Source organism: Ambystoma mexicanum, chromosome 9 (genome assembly GCF_040938575.1).
Source record: "Ambystoma mexicanum isolate Mex_15411 chromosome 9, UKY_AmexF1_1, whole genome shotgun sequence".
In the NCBI taxonomy this organism is placed as follows: Eukaryota; Metazoa; Chordata; class Amphibia; order Caudata; family Ambystomatidae; genus Ambystoma; species Ambystoma mexicanum.
Window position 1 is genome coordinate 1,091,457,245 of NC_090931.1, and position 25,155 is coordinate 1,091,482,399.

Here is a 25,155-nt window from a genome sequence, read left to right on the forward strand (position 1 = left end):
AAGTGCTGGGGGGGTGGCCTATAGGGGTACAGAGTCAATCATGCAGTGCTGTGGGCTCGGAGGGGACAGGGGAGGTACACACTGCATCTGGCTCGGCAAGGTCCTTGCAGATTTCTATGTGTCCTGCAGAGTTGTCACATGCCGCAGATATGTGCCCTTGGATTGGGGATCTCATCTTGGTGAAAAGGGTGAGGCGCTATTGCCTTTGGAGCATGTGGCGGGCCAGTTTGCCAGAGGATGGCCATGATGCAGGACATTCCCTCTCTGCCACCCGGCACCTGTGGTTTGGGTTCACAAGATCCGAGTCATGCCAGGACTCTGCATTGGCATGGGGCTTCAGACAGGTGGTCATGACCGTGGCAAAGACATCCAGTGTACCTGACATGGAGTGGAGCATGGAGTGTGCCCTGTCAGGATGGGAGTGAGCCTAAGGGGGAGCTGGATGGGGGGGAGATTTTGGCAGCATGAGCCTCGACTGACACACACTTCATGGGTCGGAATACCAAGAAGGTGTGTGACAGTGGTGAGGGTGGCTTTGCCTGTGGGGTGGTGAGGGTGAGCTGGGAGGAGAGGAGAATGTGATCACTCCAGGAGAGAGGAGTGCAGAGATGGACGGAGAGGGGAAAGTCAGATGAGATCAGAGCATCAAGAGTGTGCCCTGCAGAATGAGTAGGGACAGACAGGAGTCTAGAGGGTGAGAGGGAGTTGCTGAGGTCACAGAAAGGTCACGTGGGGGCGTCAACAAGCATGCAGGTGGATGCGTACAGCACCAAGGATGAGGATTTCTGTGTCTGGGGACATGAGTGAGGAGGAGAGGTGAGGACACTCAGAAAGCAAGTAGTACATTTGACCAGTTTTCCCAGACACAGTACGCACTGTTTGAGAATGTCAAGGTGTGGTGGAGAGAGACGTCACACAAGCCATTCCAGAGTGGAGTAGGTCTAAGTAGGAGTGACAGTGGCAGGAATACCCTCAGGGAAGCCAAGGGCACACCCCCCCTGCACAGTAGTGGCGGGCCAAGGAGAGGGTCTCCTGAACATCAGGTAGGAGTGTGTGAAGGATGCAGACAGAGCTGGCCGTCAGACATGTTTCCATGAGACCAAGGATGTCAAGGTGCATAACCTCATGTAAGTGACAGATATCGGAGGAATGCCTGATGCAGCCGCAGTGAAAGGAGTGTAATTGTGGAGGAGGTTGACAGCCTTGTAGGACTTACGGGGAGTGCTAGAGATCAGGGGTGCAGCATGTGTAGGAGTTGGAGTGGGAGGCGGAGAAGGTTCATGGGAGGGTGCAGGGAGGCAGTGCAGGATTGATGAGGAGAGAGGAGGGGGGACAGCAGGAGAGGTAAGGAAGTTGATGAGATGTGGGTAGCATTTCTCAAGGAGATTGAGGTTGGCCTAAGGGCCTTGGACTGGGACGCTCCCATTACCATGCACATCAATAGTGGCCTCTGAGGATTGGAAGGAGGCCAGGAGTACACCCCAACGGGTCCCACCATTGATGGTGGAAGAGGAGCAAGGAGAGAGGACAGGGACCATGTGAAGGGTCTATGGGACAGGCAAAGGCATGTATGAGCAGATGTCAGTGAGAGTTAGCTTTGAGTAGGCTCAGATGCACTGGTCAGCAATAGGGTGGGTCGCATTGGAGGGCAGGGTGCCCTCATTTGACTTTTGGCAAGCAGGTGTCGTGAGTAGGGCACGATGGTCTGAACTGTAGAAGTCATGGAAGATAGACCATGAAGAGCAGCATGGAGTGTGAGGGAATGGGGCTCGAAACCAGACGGTACCAAAGCCCACAGGTAGGAGGTGGATGTCAAGGCAACATCCACAGTATGACAGCATGTTGGTTGGCATTTATATACAGAGGACGCATTAGCATGTGGTATCATTGCATGTCAGGCATGTGAAGATGAAACTTGAATGGCTGGGGGAAAGTATAGGAATGGTATGTAAGACATCAGATGAATAGACAGGGGAGTATGAGCAACAATGTAGTGACAAAATGACAATTCAAGGGCAACTTCCATGGTGTCGGGCCATATGTGCACTGTTGCCAGTAGGGATAGTGCTGTGGGCAGATGGTGTTGCACTGAACATACTGGATGGGGCACATGGGTGCCACTATCAACTCTGCCACACACCCCCTTGACAGGCACCCAACATGAATGCTTCACACACACACCATGCACATGGATAATACACACATGCATGTGCACTCACCGGATGATGCCTCGTAATCAGGGAGGTCTCCCACACCTTGGAGTTGTCCCTCGGTGACGTAGGATCCAGCTACGGACTCGTGTGGTGTGAGTTCTATTTCCTGTGCTGGGGACCCACCTCCAGTCACCAAGGTTGCGGCATGACTTGAGGCCAGCTTATCCTTTGCCCTGCGCTTAAGGTCATTCCAGCGCTTCTGGCAATCACTAGCTGTGCGCCTCACTACTCCAAGGGCACTTATTCTGTCAGCAATGGTCTGCCAGTGTGCCTGGCGTCTGGCATGTGTGGTCTTGGACCCTGCAACGATGACCATTTCCCTATCATGATCTGACACATACTGAACAAGTGCATTCAGTTCGGCGTCTGTGAAGCTTGGCTTCCTTGATGGGCCGGACTGTGCAGCCGTGCCTGGTGCATCAGCCTGTGCCGGACGTGCACTCTTCCTCTTGCGCTTGGAAGGGGGTGGGGATCCAGAGTGTCCTACGCCGCTGTGGACACTAGGGGCAGGAGCCGTGGTGGACTCAGTACTGGGTGTGTGGGATTGCCCACTCAGCATGGGAGTAGGTGCAGGCATTGGGGGTAGTGGGATGGGGTCAGGCCTGATCTGAGGTGCATGAACTAGGACCGACACAGTCTTGGCAGGGTGTATGAGAGGTGGGGTGGATGGAGCCACACCCTGGCTACGGGGGCCAGCAGATGACCTATCTGGCATAGATGCGCGTGCCCTGATGACACCAATGTGCACCGGTGCACGTGCAGTGGACCTGCTGACCTGGGTGTCAGCGATGGGATCACCCTCGGACAGGTCTGGTGCCACAATGGCCTGGTCCGACAAGGGCTGATCAGGGTTGGTATCAGCCACATGACTCTCAACTGGGGGGGGGGGGCATGGGTGTCCCTGACTGGTCCTCCAGACTGGGGGGGACAGGGGCACCCTGCAAGTCACAACCACGTCCCCTAGTGGATCCTCCACGGCCACCACGTGTGGCTCGGCCACCTTTGCCACCCTTACGGCTTGCACGCCTCCCAACCATGGCACTGATGGTATTGTGCGTATGGGAGTCGGTGTGCACAATTGTCCTGGGCAATTGGGTGTCAAAGGGGTTGGGTACCAGATGGTATTCGTACCCTAGTGCAGTGGCAAGGCTATATGACACCCCTGGGGAAAGATGACGGGTCACGCAACGCACAGGCACCCCAAAAAAGTTAAGGAACGTGCACAATACCCCTCCTAGACCACGTGTGCTGATGGAAAACCCTGCACTACGCTGTGGCATCCAGTAACACAATGAACGTATGCGTGTCACACGCAGCCTAGAATGACCTCTGAAGGGGTAGGCTACACACGGGGCAAGCACAGAAGTTAGATACGTGCGTGACTCACCGTCTGCCAGGTAAAAGAGCGTGAAAAATGAGCGCGTTTGGTTGGCAACACCCCCGCCAAAAGAAGATGTGTACGCTGTCTGAGGAGACAGGACAACAGTAGAAGGGGACACTGTTTGAGGGAACAGGCCCAGGTAAACCAGTACTAGAGGAAAAAGAGAAAAAGCTGTCAGAGGTAACAGGGAGTACGAACTGGAAACGCCGTGAAGTCAATCGCGTGTGAAACGACAAGAAGTACAGAATTCACCCACTCGCTCTCCACGAAAAGCACGTACAAGGAAATGGTGTTCAACACTACCTTTTATACAGGCCCACACGTACAGCGTCACTTACGGCGTGTACGTGCTTGGCCCATGTTCACCAATCACACGCTTTGTCACTTCTGCGTGTAGCTCACTTTTCACCAATCACACGCTTTGTCACTCCTGCGTGTAGCTCACTTTTCACCAATCACACGCTTTGTCACTCCTGCGTGTAGATCCTTTTTCACCAATCACACGCTTTGACACTGCACGTGCAGGTAACTATTGACGCACATATGCTGGGGACGGCTTTTAACGCGATTCGCTGAGTGTGGGGTTTTCACGTGCAAAATCACTCCCTATCAGGCTGTCCACGCGTTCAAACACGAAAGTCCACGCTCCTGGCCAGGAGGCCAAATTAAAGTCCCCCAGAGCCCTGAGCACGCTGCCACCTGCCATCTGCTGCTGCCTGACTGCCTGCTGGCCACGTGCCCCACAGTGCTGGTGGGTGGGGGTGGTGGGAGACATGGGTGGGGGCCTGGTGGAGGGTGCCCCTGGTGGATGGGGGGTGGGGGTGGTGGGAGACATGGGTGGGGGCCTGATGGCAGGTGCCCCTGCACTGCTGGGGGGTGGGGGTGGTGGGAGACATGGGTGGGGGCCTGGTGGAGGGTGCCCCTGGTGGATGGGGGTGCAGGGGGACATGATCAGGTGTGCAGGGTAGTCCACTGTTTTGTGGGCTGCCTGCAGGGGCCGTGGAGGGTGTACAGGGTACACCTGTGAGGGCCCACCCAGCCTATTCGCGTGTGATGATTCCCGCGTACCCCTGTGATACACGTTCCCTGGCCTATCGCGTGTTCTACTTCACGCGTCCCCCTGTAATACACGTTCCCTGGCCAATCGCGTGTTGAACTTCCCGCTACCCCTGTAATACACGCACCCTGGCTGTTCGCGTGTGATAATTCCCGCGTACCCCTGTCATACACGTTCCCTGGCCTATCGCGTGTTCTACTTCACGCGTACCCCTGTCATACACGTACCCTGGCCAATCGCGTGTTGGACTTCCCGCTACCCCTGTGATACACGCACCCTGGCTGTTCGCGTGTGATAATTCCCGCGTACCCCTGTAATACACGTTCCCTGGCCTATCGCGTGTTGAACTTCCCGCTACCCCTGTAATACACGCACCCTGGCTGTTCGCGTGTGATAATTCCCGCGTACCCCTGTCATACACGTTCCCTGGCCTATCGCGTGTTCTACTTCACGCGTACCCCTGTCATACACGTACCCTGGCCAATCGCGTGTTGGACTTCCCGCTACCCCTGTGATACACGCACCCTGGCTGTTCGCGTGTGATAATTCCCGCGTACCCCTGTAATACACGTTCCCTGGCCTATCGCGTGTTCTACTTCACGCGTACCCCTGTAATACACGTACCCTGGCTGTTCGCGTGTGGTGATTCCCGCGTACCCCTGTAATACACGTTCCCTGGCCTATCGCGTGTTCTACTTCACGCGTACCCCTGTAATACACGCACCCTGGCTGTTCGCGTGTGGTGATTCCCGCGTACCCCTGTAATACACGTTCCCTGGCCTATCGCGTGTTCTACTTCACGCGTACCCCTGTAATACACGCACCCTGGCTGTTCGCGTGTGGTGATTCCCGCGTACCCCTGTAATTCACGTTCCCTGCCTAGTCGCGTGTAGTACTTCCCGCGTACTCATGATTTGAAGATTGCCCGCTTTGCTTTCCTTGTTTGCCTGCCCTGTGAAGTGGTCCAGGGTTAGCGCAGCCCTTAGCGATGATTTAGCGATTTTGATGGCTTTTCCTTGCGCGAGGGCGTTCTTGGGGGCGTTACTGGCGCTGCTGCAGGCTCGCTGCGATTCTCTGCGCCACGGCTGGTTTGGGAGCTTGAAATCCATGAATACGCTGTGCGCGGAAATCTGTTTTAGCGCACGTGCCTGGCGCAGACTATCGCAGGCGCACGCTGTGCGCCAGCCGCGTGCGCTACTTGTGCGCTGGATTCTATGAATTAGCCTGTTAGTGTTTCAGAGCGCGACAAGGCAAGGGAGGGGATCAGAGTATGCAAGTGTTTCAGAGCGCGACAAGGCAAGGGAGGGGAACAGGTGAGAACAAAACAGCGATCTTACTAGGCCCAGTGACATTGAGAACGCGCAAGTGCATGGGAGAGGGGGGAGGGGAAAAGTGCATGGAAGGGGGGAGAGGTGGAAAGTGCAAGGCAGAGGAGAAACAGATAAATAACAATAAATAAATAATTTAATGGTGGCTGTCATAGCCAGGCCTTGAATGTGGTGTTATAGCCAATATTTAAACTTAAAATGTTTTTACCTTATGTCAGTACCATGCACCAAACAGTTACGAACTTCAGATTTTCTATTTCTCCAGCATGGTAATCTTCTAAATGGCTACTCACTACATGGAGAGCTGTTCTTGAAGGAATCTGAGCATACAGGATATCTATTTGCAATGTGATCAACGGACTGCTGTTGGAATCAAGTGCCACATATTCTACAGTGTTGTTAATGTGGGAGGTGCCTTTTCAGAAAGTCTTCATGTCAGATATACGCTGTCTAATAAAGTATTCAGCAAATTTAGAAAGAAGCATCAGGATTGAATTGAGGCCTGACACCATTGGGCTGCCAGATGGATTCTCCAGATGTTTGTTTATTTTTGAGAGAGTCTAAAATAATGTTGTCTGGATTTTATCTTGTGTAAAAATAAAGCTACCGCTCATATGGAAAGCCAACATGTATCTACCGCTTCTGAAATGCGTTAAAAAATAATTCACTATTGATCTCATCGCTGATGTGATGTATGATGCAATCAGTGATGTCACCACTGATGTCTTCAGTGATCTCATAATTGTGGTCATACGATGCGCAACAGAGGGCGCATAGTTAAGGATGATTTCCTTGAAATGCGAGTGCTGAATTTCAGGGCTTTTGTTGCCTTAAATCCTATCACCTTAACTCTCTCTTAACACACACACACACATACACCATGATTTTCAAATCTGACCTGAAATAAAAAATGTATTCCAAAACAGTATGTTTTCCACCCCACAGAGTGTGGTGGAGTTGGTTTACTGTGGAACAATACATTGCTCTCATCTGCTATTGAATTAAAAACATTTGGGTCATTATACTGACAAACCTCAGATTGTTTCTAGCCCTTCTTAACTTCAGAAAGTAACTGAAGGCTAAGCTCCTCAAGGAATATTATATTACGTGATGGTGCCAACTAACTGATGATGACCCTTGCAGCCCATTTCCCACCAACGACTCTGTGTGCCAGTGTGCAAGCCATCTGGATTGATGTGATTGGCTCTCAGAGGGACTTGTGGTACTCTGCCTCCCTTACTCTTTCTCTTCTGTGCGTCCAGCACAGGTGTGTGCTGCCAAGGGCCCAAAGCAGCAAAGGACAGATCCCTATTTGACCTGTTGTGGCTGGAAAGGCCCCAGTGTCAGAACCCCTTCTCAAACATGTACTTCACTGAGCTCACCCCTTACCTCGATTCTGCTTCCACACACAGGGGTTCTACCACCCATTGACTATCCATTCACCAGAGAGCTTCTCTTACCTCACAGGACAAAGGAACATTGCTGTTTAAGGCCTGGAAATGGTCTTTTGACTACTTGCAGACCCATTCTAGCCCAATCTAGGAGTTAGACTTGATTCTTCTCAGCCAGCCATGCACCCTTTCCCTTTCTGCTCACACTCATAAGCCTCACCTTTTTGGGTTGCACTCTTTTGCTGCATTGCCTTCTACCCTTCATCATGCATCTTGACTGATGTATGATGGAGGGTAGAAGTCAATGAAGCTGCCTTCCTGATGTTACTCACTCTTCTCCTTCCCTTTTTTCATAGCCTTTAGCCTCAACTTGGTGAAACGTCTGCATCACTCCCCAGCTTCCTCTTTCTTCCCCTTTGCACCACAGCCTTCAAATAAGATGCTGCCATGCTCCTAGGATCTCCAATCACATTTACCCCCTCACCTACCCCACAAGACCAGCTCCTCTCTGCCCCTCCTATTAATCTATCACAGAAACCTGAATCGCCCTCATAACTCTGCTACACTAGCACATGACTGTGCTACACTAGATGCTCTCCACGTTGACTCTACTCCCTTCCCCCACTCTCCCTGACCTGTATGGTGTTGGGTTCCTTAGGAATAAGGCCCTCAACACTGCCCCACTATCCTGGTCATTTCCTCGTTTGAATATGCCACTATTGAACTCCTCCCTCCTACTCCTCTCACTGTTCTGGCTCTCTGTTGACCCATTGGCCTTCTCAGCTCCTTCTTCCCTGGTCTGTCCCTTCTGCTTGAGTCACTTCCTACCGACCTCTGCATTGTTGCGCTGGGGAATTTAACATCCCCAAGCATTCTGCAGCTACTTGCCTTAAACTTAACTTTCTCCTATCTGAACGCTCACTCTAGTCTCTCTATGACCAGCCTATCCACTTTGGTTTTAACTCTATTTACCTTGTCTTTCTCTCTAATTAACTTGTCTGCTTTGACTTCTCAATTGACCTCCCCCCCTCTGATCACTCCATTGTTCACTTTAATATCTCAGTCCATCCACCACAGTCCCTCTACTGCTCATCGCTCTTCTTTCATTGTTAAGAGGAAATTAAGGCAGGACTCTCTTGCCCCTTGATGATTTGAGGACCCCCCTGTCTCTGTCCCCTATTTAGGCTGATCCCATTGACTGTGCTTTCTCTTACTTTTACTATGGACTTATGACTCCATTTGACCAATGTTGTCCTCTTTGTAAATTTACACAATCCCATCTCTGTCCTCAGCCCTGAATCACCACTGAAATTCAGACTCTCAAAACAAACATGTGCATTGACCTATGATAGCACACATTACAGACAACCACCATTCTCCTAGCCTAGATCCATTTCCTTGCTGTCCTAACCTCTACATTGGACTCTGCCAAATCCTCCTACCTCACAAACCTAATCTTCTGCCTTCACAATTCACCCCCGCAAACTTTCATCTACCCTCCAATCTTTTCTCACACCTCTCTAGTCAATATCCATTGCCGCCTCCCTTACTGCTAATTAGTTTGCTCACTACTTTTCTTCTAAAATCTCTCAAATTAAGAACACTCTCAGAGCCTATGCCTCTCTCCCTCCACAACCTCCTTTCTGTCCACCACCTCTCACTCAGCCTATTCTACCCTCTACTACTTCTCCCATTCCTCTAATATTGCATTACATCATGCACAGTGACAACTCATCTTGAGCACCCGTCAACCCTTTTTCTCCACAAATTGTCAAAGACAAAGTCTCTATCAATTGCGCACATGTCTCTGTGTTTGTTACCCTCTCTCTAAACTGGACTCTTTGCTGCTTCCTTAAAATCTGGAACTGTTTTTCCCCTATTGAAGAAACACTTGCTGAACCAAACGTGCCAGCAAAGTATCGCCCAGTTTCTCCCCTTCCTCATTATTTTAAAGTCCTTCAGTGAGTGGTCTTTGATCTGGATTCAGTAGATAACACCCCACGAGACTGTACTCATGCATTTCTCCGAATTTCTCTCTATTGCTAATCACTCCAAACACTCTTCTATACTCACACTATTGGACCTTTCTGCCGCTTTTGCTGATGTCAACCAATCCTATCTCCTCCTCACTCTACAGGACCTTGAGTTTTGCAAATATCCTCTTGACTGGATCACCTTCTACCTGGAATCTTTTAAAATCTGCTGCAACTCGCAAACCTCGGACCCCACCTATCCATTGTCAGCATCCCCAAGGATCAGTCTTTGCACCTCTGCTCTTCACTTGCTATACCTCCCTCCTAGGAAGACTTGACTCATCCGTTGGCGTTCACTACAGCCATTTTTCTGATGACACTAAAATATGCTCTCATTTCCCTTCTTCACCTCATTCATCTTGGAATGAATTACGAACTGTCTGATGACAAGTCATCATTGGATGGCTCTCCAGCACCTTATGCTGGACTATTCAATAACTGAAGTAATCTTTCTCCTGGCTTCCAATGCCATCCCTACCCTTCGCTGTTTTGTCTCCTTTCCATTTAACCATCTTTCTCCCTCACCCAAGGCTTTCAATCTTGGGATCCTCTTGGATAGTGAGCTACGACTGTAACAATTCATCCCTACAACTGCCTTGAGTATTAACCTTCTCAAGTTTCAGAAATTAGGCCCTTTCTTACTAACCACTGTACAAAATAATATTTTCATTAAAGAATAATTGCTTGACTAAAATAAACTGTCTATAGAAACACTTATTCTGGAAGACTCCTCATATCTAACAGATTAATAATTAAATGTTGTTTACCATATTGTCTTGACATTACTTTTCCACAACATGGAGCATATATGCAGGCACTAATAAATATATATATCGTGTTCTAATATTGTCACATTGAATATGTCAAATATCATAGCCACAACCATGACTTTTGTGAATCTCCTCTGGTAACAATACATAAGCTAATTTAAGTCATAAAAATGCAACTTTGAGGAGAAATGGAAATTACTCTCTTCATTCATATCTCCAGGTATAACCAAATTCAACCTGTCTATCTAATGAACCTCTTTTTGATCCAACAAACGTGCCAGATCGGAATTACATAAACCAAGACATAGTGCTTCCAAAATTTGAAATCTCATATGGGAAAGTTGATGTCCTTTCTCAAAAAAGTGTTGTGTTATTGAGGACTTCAAATTATTTGTTTTAAGGTTTGAACAATGTTCATTGTATGTTGATCATTATGAAATTCCAAACTGGCCCGTTGGTGGTTAGTTTACAAAAGGATATTAAATTGGATTTTTGTTTGTCTCCACAATTGTAGTGGATGACTAACAATTCTGTTTTCAAGAGGGTTGTGATTTAATTTACATTTTTGTCTCTTATGTAATAGTAGTTGAGTTTACATGAAATATTAGAGTGGTAATAACTACATAGTTTCACTCTGGCCCTCTTAAATTGTACTTGGTTTATACAAACAGATCAACATCCCCATTTGTTAAACCCATTTGCAAATCCTCAATTGATAAACATGGATTTGCGGGCAGAATGGCGCACAAATCCCCATTTTTCGGTGCAAATAATTCCACGAATCAGCCTCTTTGTTGGGCAGTGACATTGCTGCCTACTAGCCACAGGTTATACTCACTCAGTTATTGTCTGAAGTTCTTTCACTAACTCTTTATCCTTCCTCAGCATGCTTTTACCTTTCTCTCTTGGAATTGTTTCTCCCAGTCTCAGGTTCTTCCATTGTGATGTCTTCTTTTATCATTCTGCTTCTAAATCAGTAGCATGGCCTGCAACTCTGCCTGCAAAAGACTGAGGAGGTCATTTTCGGGGACCACAAGGTAGAAGAAGTGGTGTTAAAAGTGTGTGGTAAACCTTTATCGCCACATTTTTCAATCTGCATGCTTTTTTCAATTTGGCATGTGAAGTTAGATAATTGAGCTGACTTAATGCATCTGTCTGCTCTACCCTCTCCTGCTGACACATCCACTTGGGTTCCACCGGTATTTATTTTCATACTGATGGAAAAGAAAAGGAGTTCTATGTGATCCACTTGACTTTACAACCTGATTAAAGCAAGCAGATTCCATAGGAATTCACTTTGAATGCCTTCCAATTTAATTGAATCAGCAATTCTGATGGCTTCACACACAAGTATGTAACAATGCTGGATGAAGTATTAACACTGTTAGTCCACTCTTAAATATTTGTTAGGTGCAAATCAAATATGGGGCAGCAAGAACAACCAAAATGGTATCTTTCCTGTACAATGTAACACTTAATATGTTTTCAAAGTGTCTAATGAACTATTTGGATGTGTAACCCCATCCCATGCTTTTTGTACCTTGTATACATGTTGCACTTCTTTATTGTATCTGATTTGTTTTTTCCTGGTACTTTGAAGTGGTACCCTCGCGAGTTAGCACATTGTAAAACTCATAAAACAATAAATAAAATAATAATTCAATAAATAAAAGATGCATGATGGTAATGTATGTAAAAACAATAAATACAATGTATACATATGTTATACTGCTGACATAACTGGCAACTTTCAATTAACAATGTATTATTTAACAGAAATGTTGACACATCACATATCTGTCACATGAGGGATGCTGTTTCATATTTGGGAGACCTCACAATTTTGTCAACATGGGTTGACTTGTTGATACTGAGACTTGCATATCAGTGTGCACCAACCCATTGCATACTTTAAGACCTTTCTTTACATGAAAAAGGGTTTTGGTTAAGCAGGATGGCCTATTTTCATGAAGGTGCCATTGCTTAAGAATAATCTTCCTTGTTTTGTATGACACATGTGAATAGATTTTGACAAATACCAAACATTCCTAGTCTGTGTTCTTTTCTGTATATTTTCGTAAAGCTATTTTACTCGTTTAGGTGAGTAGTCCTTCTAAGTGAGTATTCCAACCTTTTTTCATAGTCTACCCTTGTTGTGTTATTCCTCTGTAGGCACACAAATTGGCACTATGGCAGATTGCTACATAATAAACAAGGATGAATACTAACATATCGTACAAGACTTTTTGTCTGTGGGTTTTGTGAATTGATGTACTTTGAGTGAACTACCATCAGAAAAAATAAAGTGTTTACGAAATTAGCCTCTTTCTCTTTATCTGACTATTGAATTTCACAATTGGGTCCAAAGTGTTGAGCTATGTAATGAAATTGATGCCTTTTATTTTTAATCTGCCCAGATTAAAGTACACTCAGGTTGTCTATTGTTCGGCATAGATACCTTTCATGAGACAACCGGCATCGTGCATATAGTATTGATTATATTGTATATTTCTGTAACTTATGCCTCTTCGGAGTGATGTGTTTCTTTTTGACGTTCCCAGCACTATAACCACAGCTGGACCTCATTCCTTTGTATGTAACTAAGCTTTGCAATCCTCTTTATGCCTCTGCGCCTGGCTACCCCCGGGTTAGGTGCCCAATATAAATAAATACTAAATACTAAATACAACATTGATGTATCAAAGCCATAAAGATATATTGCATAATCTTCTATTCTCCATGCAATAGATATGTTTCCTCAAATGGCTTAAAATATAAATTGTTTTCGTTGAGTTCTATGATGGTTCCCATAGCCATTCCTTGAATTTGGTGGTATAGCCAATCTTTAACTTTAAATTTTTTTCAGTTTATGTCAGTGCCATGCACCAGACAGTTAAGGACTTTAGCATTTCTAATTCTCCCCCATGATAACATTCTAAATGGATTACTACTACATGGATAACTATTCGTGGAGGAATCTGCGTGTACAAGATATCTATGTGCAGTGTGATCAACGGATTGTTGTTGGAATCAAGTGGCACATATTCCACAGTGTTGTTCATGTGGGTGGTGTCTTTTATGAAAGTCTTCATATCAGATTTACACTGTCTAATAAAGTAATCTGCAAATTTAGAAATAAGCATAAGGATTTAATTGAGGCCTCACACCATTGGGCTGCCAGATGGATTCTCCAAATGTCTGTTTATTTTTGGGTGAGTCTAAAATATTGTCGTCTGGATTTTATCTTGTGCAAAAATAAGCTACCTCTTATTTAGAAAGCCAACATATATCTGCAGCTTCCGACACTCATTTAAAAATAATTCACTTCAAGCATTTGCTTGGTTCTTCTGTGATCAATTTATAACTACTAAGGCCCAAACATTCACCTCTGTATCTGATCAAATGCTTTACCTTTGCTGGTTTTATTATAAATGTTGTCTTGTTAGACAGTGATCTGAGGGCTTTGTGTTCATCTCTTTCTATATTATTATAAATGTTCTGCTTCTTCTTGCTATTATTTTAGTTCTCCTAAACCCTTAAGGAGTCTGTAGTCAAAACATCTGGCTTCAGGATGCATCTACTCCCCTTTTTGATTTGACCATCACCCCGCCTAGCTTTACCAAGTCTGTCCTTATGTGCCCCAACTATTTTGTATTTCATGTTCTTGATGTCCTTGATATAATTCTTATACAAAGAGGCCTGGGGTTTGCTTCAATCTCTGAACCATTTAAGATGAGATCTTATCTTAATCATATTCCCTTTATGATGCACCCCGACTCTGTCTGTACAGAAAAAGCTGGAGAGCCCTTTGAAACACTTAATTGTCCCCCAAGGGAGAAATTCTCCTTTCCCAGAGGAAGACATTCTCCTTTCTTAGAATAAATAATTCTCTTTTTTGTTATAAAGTAGCATTCAAAGATGTTCCCCAGCCCTGGTTAAGATAATAAACGATGTTGAGGCCCCTAGGAAAGTACAGTTTTCCATATGCTTATAAAATGCTTTCCCATAAATAGATAAATGCCATTTTATTTTGGTCATAAAAACTTGACAGATGTTTGGTTATGTTGAGGTTGGATGATTTGGATATTTGAGATTGCTATAAGTCGAGTCACCATATCTACCATGCTGGAAGTTAATGTGTTTGCCAGTGCTGAGGGTTGTAGAGTTGTACATGAATTGCACAGTCATGATGAGAGAAATATATAAAACTGATATGGCATGCTATGCCAGGATAGAGGATTCAGGCATAATCACAATTATTCTCAAGGCTCCATTCTGAGCTGAATACAGCGGTCCTTTTCACCTGGAACACCTTTTAAAGTGTGGGACCTATTAATAGCCAAGTGTTATTAAACAGATGAATGTATTTGCAAGGTTTATTGACGGCAGAGTTTAATTTCATCTCTAGGGTATAATAATGTATTAATTTACCATGCCATAACCAGAGAAAGAGTTGATCTGTGATCTGTGTAGCCTCCTGTTTTCTCAGATTACAAATTGTATTACAGGACCTAATACTCACTGAGAGCTTTAAATAAAAAGTCAAATAGATGTGCATCCAAACAAATCATGCAGTTCCTCAGCATGGAAGTGGAGGATAACCTTATTGGTTTAAGCATCATAAATAAACATTATAATGTTCTAGGTATGAGCTGCCAAAATGCTTTTGTATATAATAAAGCATTGTTTTAATTGCCAACCACTTTATTTTCCATGTATTCCATGAAACAATAGTAATTAGAGCGCAATGAACTTAAAGAGCTTATTAGAACCTGCGGGCAATGATGGAAAGACATTGTACACATTTGAAATCACATGTACACACACAAGGGACATTTTGAATGAAGGGGTCTGTTTTGGTTCTTTGATATTTTAACTGATATTTGTTTTAATACCATTGGTGTGAGTGTAACAGTACCATAGCAATGCAAATATTTTTTTAATGTTATGGTACGCCATTCGAATGTAATAAAAAAACTAGCCATGAAACTACTTTCAAAGGTAATTTAGCACATTAGACATTGCTGTTTATATTTCTAATTTCATTTCAAATGTATGATTACACGATTCTCCTATAAGGGATTGGGATTATATTTCCCCAGAGGCACATGACTGGGTGCTTAATGTACCCATTGCCTGGCCCTTTTCCCTTGGCCCTTTGTACCCCTCTCCTGGACTCCTCACTGATCGTTTTGGGTGCACCACCCTCGCAGCACTTCCACTCTATGCACCCCTGAGCAAGCCATTCTCTGTTTGGCATAGCAGCATTTTCTGTTCTTTTTCTCGTTAGATATGTCCTTTTACAGGGGATATCCCTTTAAGCCCAGGCTCTTTTTTAAAAATGTTCTCATGGAAAAAACTGCAGTGATTCATTGATTTCCCAGACAAGTTTCCCGCCCATTCATGTTAAAAAATCCTTCTGTTCCCCATTGACACCTACCAGATTTGGAGCAACAAGAATTAAACAGAAATGCATTGTTATATGGTATAGTCTTATGATCTAAACTTTTGTTTTTAAATATCTCTCTCTAATATATTACAGGGCCTGCAGTAGCAGCCCTGTAGTTATGGTTAAGTGGCTCAACCCATAGGTAGAGCACTTTTTGGGCGGCATAAAACTTTGCCTTCCCTGGACAAATCCTTGTGAGAAAGTAACAGTATATGGCCCTGTCAGATTGATCCTGTGAAGTTTGGTGAGGTTGTGTTAAGGGGGGCAAATTATATGGGTGTCCCAAAATGTGTTTTTTTCCTGTCGATGCAATGGGAAAGAAATGTTGTTCATGCCTAAAGCCCAAACCAATGGACGGATTTTCACCAAATTTGTGGCAAGAGCACCGGCTTCATCCCGAAGCAGGTTTTTGTAAATTTGGTGTAAATCCATCCAGTATTTTTTTTTAAAAAGACCAAAAAGTAGGTAAAAAATAAAATTCTGTGTCCAGTCCACAGAATCACTGCCCTGTTCAGTCTGCGGACGGGCCTCCGATTGGCCCAGGGGCTGACTTGAGGTCTGCGAACATTGCAAGCGCCTGATGATTGGATCTTGAAGAGTGTGAGGAGCGTCATATTTTTAGGAACGCCGACCCTGTTGGATCCACGGACAGTCGCCGGTGTCTGCGGACAGCGCGCTGGGGATAACTGCTGGCGTATTATAACTGTTAATTGTGCTATAGTTTAGTGACTAAATTTGGGTTGAAGGAATATTAGGGAGGCATTTGCTGGTAACATATGTTTTGGACTAACGGAGGTATCGTTACACTCAAACCAACCACTTCTTTTTTTGACATATGCAGTGTAGTGGCCTGATGTGGTTGTGGCACCAGTGTGGTATACTATACCTACTGATGTGAAGGTTTTCTTTCCAAGAGATACTTGGCCATATGTGAATCCTGTAAGCTTATAGTTATTTTTGGTACCTGCATTGTACCTTAGAAGCATTAGTATGACATATTGGCTATGTGAGTTTATTTGCATGGTGCAATGATTGTCTGAATTTCAAAAAGGACATAATATGCCATGATTTGCATTCTGTAGAAGCTGGTGAAATGGAATGGATTCAGAATTTGGTCTGGATTCATATACAAATAGTTTATTAGGGATGTGGTCTTGTGAAACATGGTTGCATAGAGTACATGCATGTTTCCACATGTATGAAATCTAGATGATTTCATTCATAGGGATGTTTTTGGTTTCCAGTACTTCTAGTGAGTGCATTAGGAATTCTTGTGGATCTTCCTGTGTGTTTATGGTGAACTTTACCATTCCAGCACAGTAGTCCAATTCTTGCTGTATACCTGAGACACTGTAAGTGTTGTCTGGATTATTTGTGGCATTTCTGTGAAGGACGAGCATTTGCAAACACAACTGGTCCGAGCCGTTTAAGTAAATGTTGTGAACAATTGGTGGCAATTGAAAGAGAAGATTCATTGTCACATTAGCATAACAATTTACACCAGTTGTGTTGCTGAATTTAAATGGACCAGTGAGTTCTGTTTCTGGATCGTTTGATGGGGCTGAAGATGTTTCTGGAGAAGAAACATTTGTGTCTTTCTTTTCTGATGGATGCGCAGTTGACTTTGTACTAGACTGTTTTGTGGTTGCATTGTTTGATGCAGAAAGAGTTGATCATTGTTTTTAGCAGTATTGTTGGGAAATCTGCTATAGTTTCCGTTTGTATTACTTGTCTTTTAAAAGGTTTCTTTTTTTGAGTTACAGGATACATATCTAGATGGGAGGCGTATAGTGCCCATAGTCTGTTGTATTCCAGGATGCAAGGAATGTCAGCGTTGACTTTGTTTGCATCAAAGTTAGAATAGACCTTTGAGCGTATGCAGATATGAAAGTGCTACATAACTCATACCTTCTTTAAAGACTGTGCTGCGAATGTCAAAGTTTAGATCTTGTGATTTGTGAATAGTGACAGCATATGCAAGAGATAGAGAAAATTGCTCTCTGCATCGTACATGTCTTTGAAAAGAAGGAAACGTGCTATTGTCAGGTCAAATTATTTAACTTCTGTAAGTTTGTCAAAGTGGATGTTGACAAGCTGAATGTTGTTTTCATGTGGATATGTTTGGAAGCCAACAACTGTACCAATTGCTCCATTGACTAAACCTTGGTCTAAGTCAAGATTACATTTTAAAATTACTCTGCAATTTAGGCAGAAAGTCAATATTTTCTTCAATACGGCTGTGTTGGAGATATATTTTCTAAGCTATTTAGTCGTGCTGTTGCTTGTTGACATGAAGGATGTGTCATGCCATAAACTTCTAGTTTGTCTGTGGAGCTGATATGCAATATAGGTTGCATTTCTTTTTTCAACATTGTCTCATTGAATTAACTACAGCTTGCAAGGGTTGGCATTAAGAACATACATTTAAGATGTGTTGAGTTAATTGTGCCATGGCATCAGGAGCAGGTGTGTTTCGTCCATAGAGCTCATGGATTAGTCTACTATTTAAGATGGATTTTGCATCTTTAGCAAGCAGACTGACACATGTTTTGAGTTAGTTCTCTGTAGTGGCAATGTTGCCAGAGATTTATATTTCCAATGCTGCTGAAGGTATTGCAGCATTGTTTGTGTCCTAATGCTTTGAGAATAGATTGACCTCTCACTTGTGTTAACTGTAGGATGTCTCCAAAAACAATAACATGTTTTCCTCCAAACAGTTCTTCGAAGTTGGTTTTAAGGTCTTGTTGCATTCTGAGATGAATTAAAGCCAACATGAGGGTGAAACCCATGCTTACTTCATCTATCAGGAGCGCTTTCAATTGTTTTAAAATTCTGTGTACTTCCGTAGCAGCTTCTGCTGATAATTTGTAGTATTCTAATTTGTTTTGGTGTTCTATGGGAGGAGTAGTAGCCAGTGTAAAGTTACATCCCCTATGTTGTAGTCAGCTAAATCTGTGGGGGCTATTACTTCACCTGAAAACTTGTTGTTTGTTAAGCTTTGTAGAAATGTGCTGATTATTTTCATTAAGAATATTTGACCAGAATCAGCTTCATCACTTACATATAGAAGCAGAGGTTTATAATGTTTACAGCTACAGGTTTTAGTTTCATGTTTAAAACCATGTTCAATTTCTTGAGTGACTTCTAAATAAATGGTGAGTTGTTCATCATTTACCTGTGATTCCAACACTGACAAGTCTTCCGCAAATATTTTATATTGATACATGTATGTTCTACCTCAGAAATGGCTGTTTATGCTTCATTTAGAATGATTGGTTCTCCAAGTGGTTCTTGGCTTCCTGTAAGGGAAGGTTGACTGCCATCAGGAGAGCCTTTGTCTAGTTGAGCTTCAATTTCTTCCTCTTGTTGGCATTCATTGTCCAACATTTGTTTATATTGTTTGAAATTGTCATTTGTTATACTGCTTTCATTTGCTTTGAATGCAGCTTCTAATGATTCATAGTCACCTAATAATAATTTTTTTTTCTCCAAGGTTTAAAAAGTTGGAGTAGGGCCATGTATTAAGGTTCTCTATGTTGTGGAGATTGAAATGATAGCTTTATATGATTAATTAGACTGGGTTTGGTAAGTTTCACTAGGCTTCCTTCAGAAGTAGAGACTGAATATTTATGAGTTGTCTCATTTGGCGTGACATTGTTCTTGTAGGTGTAGTTTTGGGATATGTCATACAGACACATGTTTTCCAAAGCAGTACTTCTGTTGGGTACTATGTGTCAATTAAATTGTTTTTTTTTAATGTCCTGGCTGCTGTGATCATTTGTGGCTATGTGCTCTATCTCTTGGTAGGATTTTAGTACTCTTTTTTGGGATGAAGCTGGTCCAAGGCTCAGCCAGACATTTTGTTCATATTTTCCATGTAAGGCTGTACTTGTTAAACAGCCTGCAGCTTCGTAGCACCCACAATCTCTAAGGGAGAGCATTTTTATACCAAAGCTGTATAATTATTGTGATAGTGTTTTGACAGATGATATGCCATCCCAGAGTTCTTTTAGCTCTGTTTTCTCAGCTTTGATGAGATAGGAGGTGACATATCTTGCAACTGCACAGGAATTGTCTGCAATGCATTTTATGTCTGTGTTTGCATTCCACAAGAGGGCAATGATTGCATTGTAATCATTGATGTACTTGGATGATTCGTCCCTTTAAATGTTGTATGTATTTTTAGGGGATTTGCCTTTTACACTGTGTCTAACAGAAGACATCAAGCTATTTACTTGTCTGTTTTTGCAAACTGGTCTAGGAAAGCAAAAGTGACATTTGGTATAGTATTTCCCTTTGTTTGTATGTCTACATCGGCAATATTTGCCACATTTATGTTTTTGGAAGCATAACACTTGTGTATGTAGGTCACTATCTATGGTTTCTGAAGGGATGTTGCAGGAACTGTATTTTTCAATAAACTGTGAAACAGTGGCATCAATATCTATCATGGCCATATTTTGGAGCATCTTTTATCCACAAAAGCATGTGAATGTGTGGTGCTCCTCTGGATTGATATTCTTTTCTCCAAAAGAAGTGTTGTACTTATCCGAGCAGAGGAGTGGTTTTATTGCAGATAAAATGCAGCTTTGCGATGAATTGATGGTGAGAGTACCTTGGTACATTGACTGGGTGTTTTTATATCTATTCCATCTTTATTTTGGTTTCTAGTGTGTAAGAAGTAATGCAAGTCATCACATGCATACTCTGCACAACTTAAAGAAACAAACCATGTGTGTGGGCCTAGGTTCCTTAGCATACAACGTACATCAGCGGGACGTCGGAACAAGTATTCTTGTGTACCATGCGTGTTTGCCACGAGATTGCTGATACTTGACTGCAATTCTTCATCTTTGTATTTTATGTTTTGAAGCAGTTGGCTAGCGGATATGGTTAAAAAGTTTTAGCCTGTTTTTAATGTGTGTGAAACTCCATAACATAGAGTTGCTTTTTCACTTTCGAAGAGGAGGTGGAAAATGTATTCAACATTTTGTCTGAATCTGGGATCTTCAGAATACATTCTTAAAGATCCATATTCTGATGTGCTAATTTGAGCTGACCTTTCATCATATGTTCCTCCTTTTCCTGTAGGAAAGAGTAGAGAAAAAGAATGCGCTTCTACACTTTTTCCCAATATATGCTCATTGGGGATCCTTTGGCTCGATGCTGTTGATACATTTCTAATGCATCTTCAATTGTGTCTTTGGAGTATAGTGGGTGAATTGTATACTGGTCTAAAATGTTGGCTGCGGTGGCAGGATCTACATGTTCATATTGGCCAGTTGCTGGTGAGTCTTGAATAAGTTGGGTAGTTTCTCTTAAGTTGTCTTCTGTGTTCATAGCTTTTATAGTATTCATTGTTTTCTTTTACATATTGTAGGGCTTGTTTAACTTTGTTTAAGTCGACTAGTTGTTGCCAAATTCTTTTGTCTTTTGTTGGCACACCATTAACTAGTACAATCAAAGATTGATCTATTGGCCGTTGTACTCCTAGAGTTTGTACATTTTCTTTTTAGATCTAAAGGAAAATATACTACTTTGCCACAGATGCCCTTTAGTAACTTGGATGGAGGTCATTTGGGTGATTATAACTTGAAATGGGTGAACTGTTTGTATTATAATGCTCTCGTACAAGTTAAGCTGTTGGAGAGCTTTTCGAAGTGGGAATATTTCTAAGTTATTAGTGTTAGCACATGCTGGCATTTCGCTATTGTCAAGCTTTGTGTTGCAGTATGTGCAAACTGTTGAGGGGTTAGTTATTTTGTATTTAGTGTCTGCTGTTAGATATACAGCTAATTGGAACCATTGGGATTCTTCATTGTCTTCTATTTTCTAGGCTAGCTCTACTATTTTTGTGCTCTTTTTATAAATTGTTCTGCGACAACAGACACATATTTGGTCTGGTATTTCAAAAGATGTGTTTTGAACTACACTTGTTCTTTTTTGTATGTCTTTATTAGGACGTTGTTGTTTATGGGGTTACAGAGTTTTCCAAGTCACCTTCAGTTCCAAAGTATTTACATTGGATGTGCTCTATTTCTTGAAGCCATTCTTTGGCTGTTTCATGTAGAAGAATGTTATTTAAATTTTGCAGTTCTAGAGCAGGACTTTTTGCAAAGTATAGGCAATGCACAAAATTCCGTATAGCAGAATGGTGTATTGCTAACATTTTGATGTGGTGAAAAATGCTTTTGCAAGCTGTTCCTAAAATACAGGCTAATGAATGTCCTTGCAGACCAGTGTGGTTGCACACTGGTCTATGGTTTGTAAAGTTTTCATTTTACTTTTGTCTTTTAGTTTCACATAGTGATTGAGGAATTGTCATAAAGATTTAAAGGATTGTTGGCGTGCATGAGCTGCATGTCCATTTGTACACTAGGCGGTTTGTTTGGGTGAAAGGAGCATTTGGTTCAAAGTTTGTTTCTGGACTTTAAGGGTTTCTTTTGCCATAATGGTGTGTTCCACCATTTCATACCCTCAACCATTATTGTCCATGGCAATTGTTTTTTGTTGTTCTTGTTTATAAGCTTCTCATTGAAGTATGGTTCTGTGCTGCTTGCATGAATCCATTTACCATCACAGAAGTTTAAAAAGGTCTCTATATTGACACTGCACATGTTTAGAAGTACTTTTTGTAATTTATTGATTCATTTGGTTAGTGGTTTCATATAGTTTAAAATCAATATAAACAATGTTCTCTTCAATAGGAAAACACTGTCAATTAGGGCTTGCAGGATTAGCCTCCTGCAGTTGTTTTTAAGGGGAGATTGTGACTTTTCAGATGTTTTTACAAGATTGGGAAGAGCTCTGCAGTGGAACATTTTCTGTAACACATTCTTTTTATTGCTTCACTGTGACTACGTTAACACTGGTAGGTAGAGGGTTAGCTTCATTAGTAAGCAGGATTATGGGTTGTGGGTGGGGACCATGCACTCTTGTTGACACAATGCATAATGAAAACAGTCCAAAAAGTTATTATGTGTGTATATGTCTTGATTGAAAGATCTCTTCAAATCACATTGTAGTAAAGAAGAGTAGATTTTATTCAAAGTTTGGACAGCCGACACGTGTTTCAACCTACGGGTCATTCTCAAGGCTGTATAAATCCCACATTACAAATGTTTTTTTTCCACATTATGGTAAAACACAAATGAACATGACAAATAAAGAAGAAGACAAATAGTTGACAAATTCCAAGACAAAATGAAATAAAAACACAATAAAATAATAAATTTCACATTGGTGATCAATAACAAAAAGTAAAGCAAATGCCACATACCAGTTGTGGGAGAGGCAGGTTCAAAATTCGAAGGTCAAAGCCATAGAAGGTTTCAAGAAAGAAATATATATATGTGAAAATATTTTATACATGAAATATAAACATAATGAATAATGTTGTATTTGGTCCAAATTTAATCTTGTGGCGACGCTTTATTGATAATGTTTTAATCATTTGGAAGAGAACACCTGAATCTTTTCAGGTTTTCCTTGATTACACCAATAATAACTCATTTGGAATCAAACTTACAGCGAACTGTAGTGCTCTAGAAATTGATTTTTTGGATTTACATATCTTCATTGAGAACAATGCTATTCATACCAAAACCTTTCGCAAACCCACTGAGGTTAATTCAGTGCTGCTTGCACAAAGCAGCCATCAAAGGGCTACACTAGACAATATACCAAATGGAGAATTCCATAGAGCAAGAAGAAATTGTAGCAAGACCTCTGACTATGCTAATGAATGTGACATTTTAACTCGAGATTTGTGAATGGGGGTACCAAATGCGTACTATCAACAAAGCAGTATCCAGATATGCACATACTAATCAAGTTGATCTATTGGTGGAACGTGAATCTCCTAGAGTAACACCATCTCATATCTCTATTATAACCAGGTATTCAAAGGATTCTTCAACATTGTACAAATTGGTTGAAAAACATTGGCACATTCTTCGATTGGATAAATATTTGTTGCCTTTTCTATCGGAGAAACCTAAATTTACGTTCACAAGGGCTGTCACAATCAAACAAAAGATAAGTCATTCCTTCTTGGACACTGCTGGTGCGGGTCCTGAGGGGTGTTGGCTTAAAACAGTCAATGGCTTTTTCAAATGTGGGAACTGCAACCAATGCTCATATGCCCATGACAACTGTCAATCTTTTACTGACATGTTTGGAACAATGGTTAAAATCAACAGCTTAATTAATTGTAAGTCGTGCTACATTGTATATGCAATTGTTTGCGTGTGTGGTAAATTGTATATTGGTAGCACCATTCGTCAACTGAGAATTAGGATCAGGGAACACCTAGCCAGTCTCCGAGTTCCAGAGGCTAAATCACCTTTAGCCCTGCATTGGCAACAGGAACACCAAATGAGCGATAAAGCCAATCTGAAGTTTGTGGGACTAATGCAAGCAAATAGGAGCAAAAGAGTGGGTGATATTCAACTCCGACTCAGACAGTTGGAATCTAAACTTATTTGCTTTCTGAGATGTACTGAAAGGGGCCTCAACTCTGATCATGAGATGCATGTGTTCCTTTAACTCACCCTGGCAGTATGCCCATATTCTTTCAATATTTGGCTACAGTAGGTCTTTGAAATTGCTTAATTTTTCATTTCTTTCTTTATTTATGTTTCCATTTTTCCCATTAGACGGGGGGTGATTTACACATGGGATTTGTAAATGAGATTTTGTGTGGCATTTTTCCAGATGTATTATTGGAGTTAAGGGATCCCCAGCATTATTGTTACAGAAATATCCTGATGTGTATTAGGGTATAATAATACAATTCTGGTAGGCAATCCGCCTTTTATAATACAACAATTTTTGCCATGATATAATGACTAATGGGGTATTTTACCCATGGATATGACTGGGAGAAGCACAACTCTCATGAACAGTGTTTGTGGCCTTTTGAGGCATTCAGCTCAACCTTTGGATGAGTAATTAGTTATAAACTTAGTTCTGCATGGTCTATATTGTATACGTGAGATACTGGGAATTGCCACCTGTCTTGTGCGCTTAGTGGACAATAGATGGGTCAATGCACATATTAAGTTGCACACGTTATACATTGTTCTTCCTTTTTCTGCTCTGCCTTTTCTTTATTGGATATTCCTTGGGAAAGATAGTATTCCTCTTGTTATTTTTGTGTGCCGGACATGAAGAAAGAAGAAAGAGGGAACAAAAAGCTCCAGTTACCATGTTTCAAGCGCAGGAGCGTCAATATATATTATCCTCTACGTTACCTCTTTGTTTATATTCATGATGTCACACTCAGAATGCGCGTGACGTCACCACGTCATGTACGTCACTTTCTTGATGTAGTGGCCGTTCATTTTTACTTAAGTAATGGCAGATTGAGCCTCCTTTAAATTGATGCGGGGATTTGGCCAATGAATACTTAGTTATCCTGATTGTTAGGTAAGTGCAACACCTAATGTGCTCATAATTTCTGGATGATTACACCATGACATTCTTTGGTGTACGGATGATGGCAGGAATGTTTTGACTTGTTTAGATTAGGT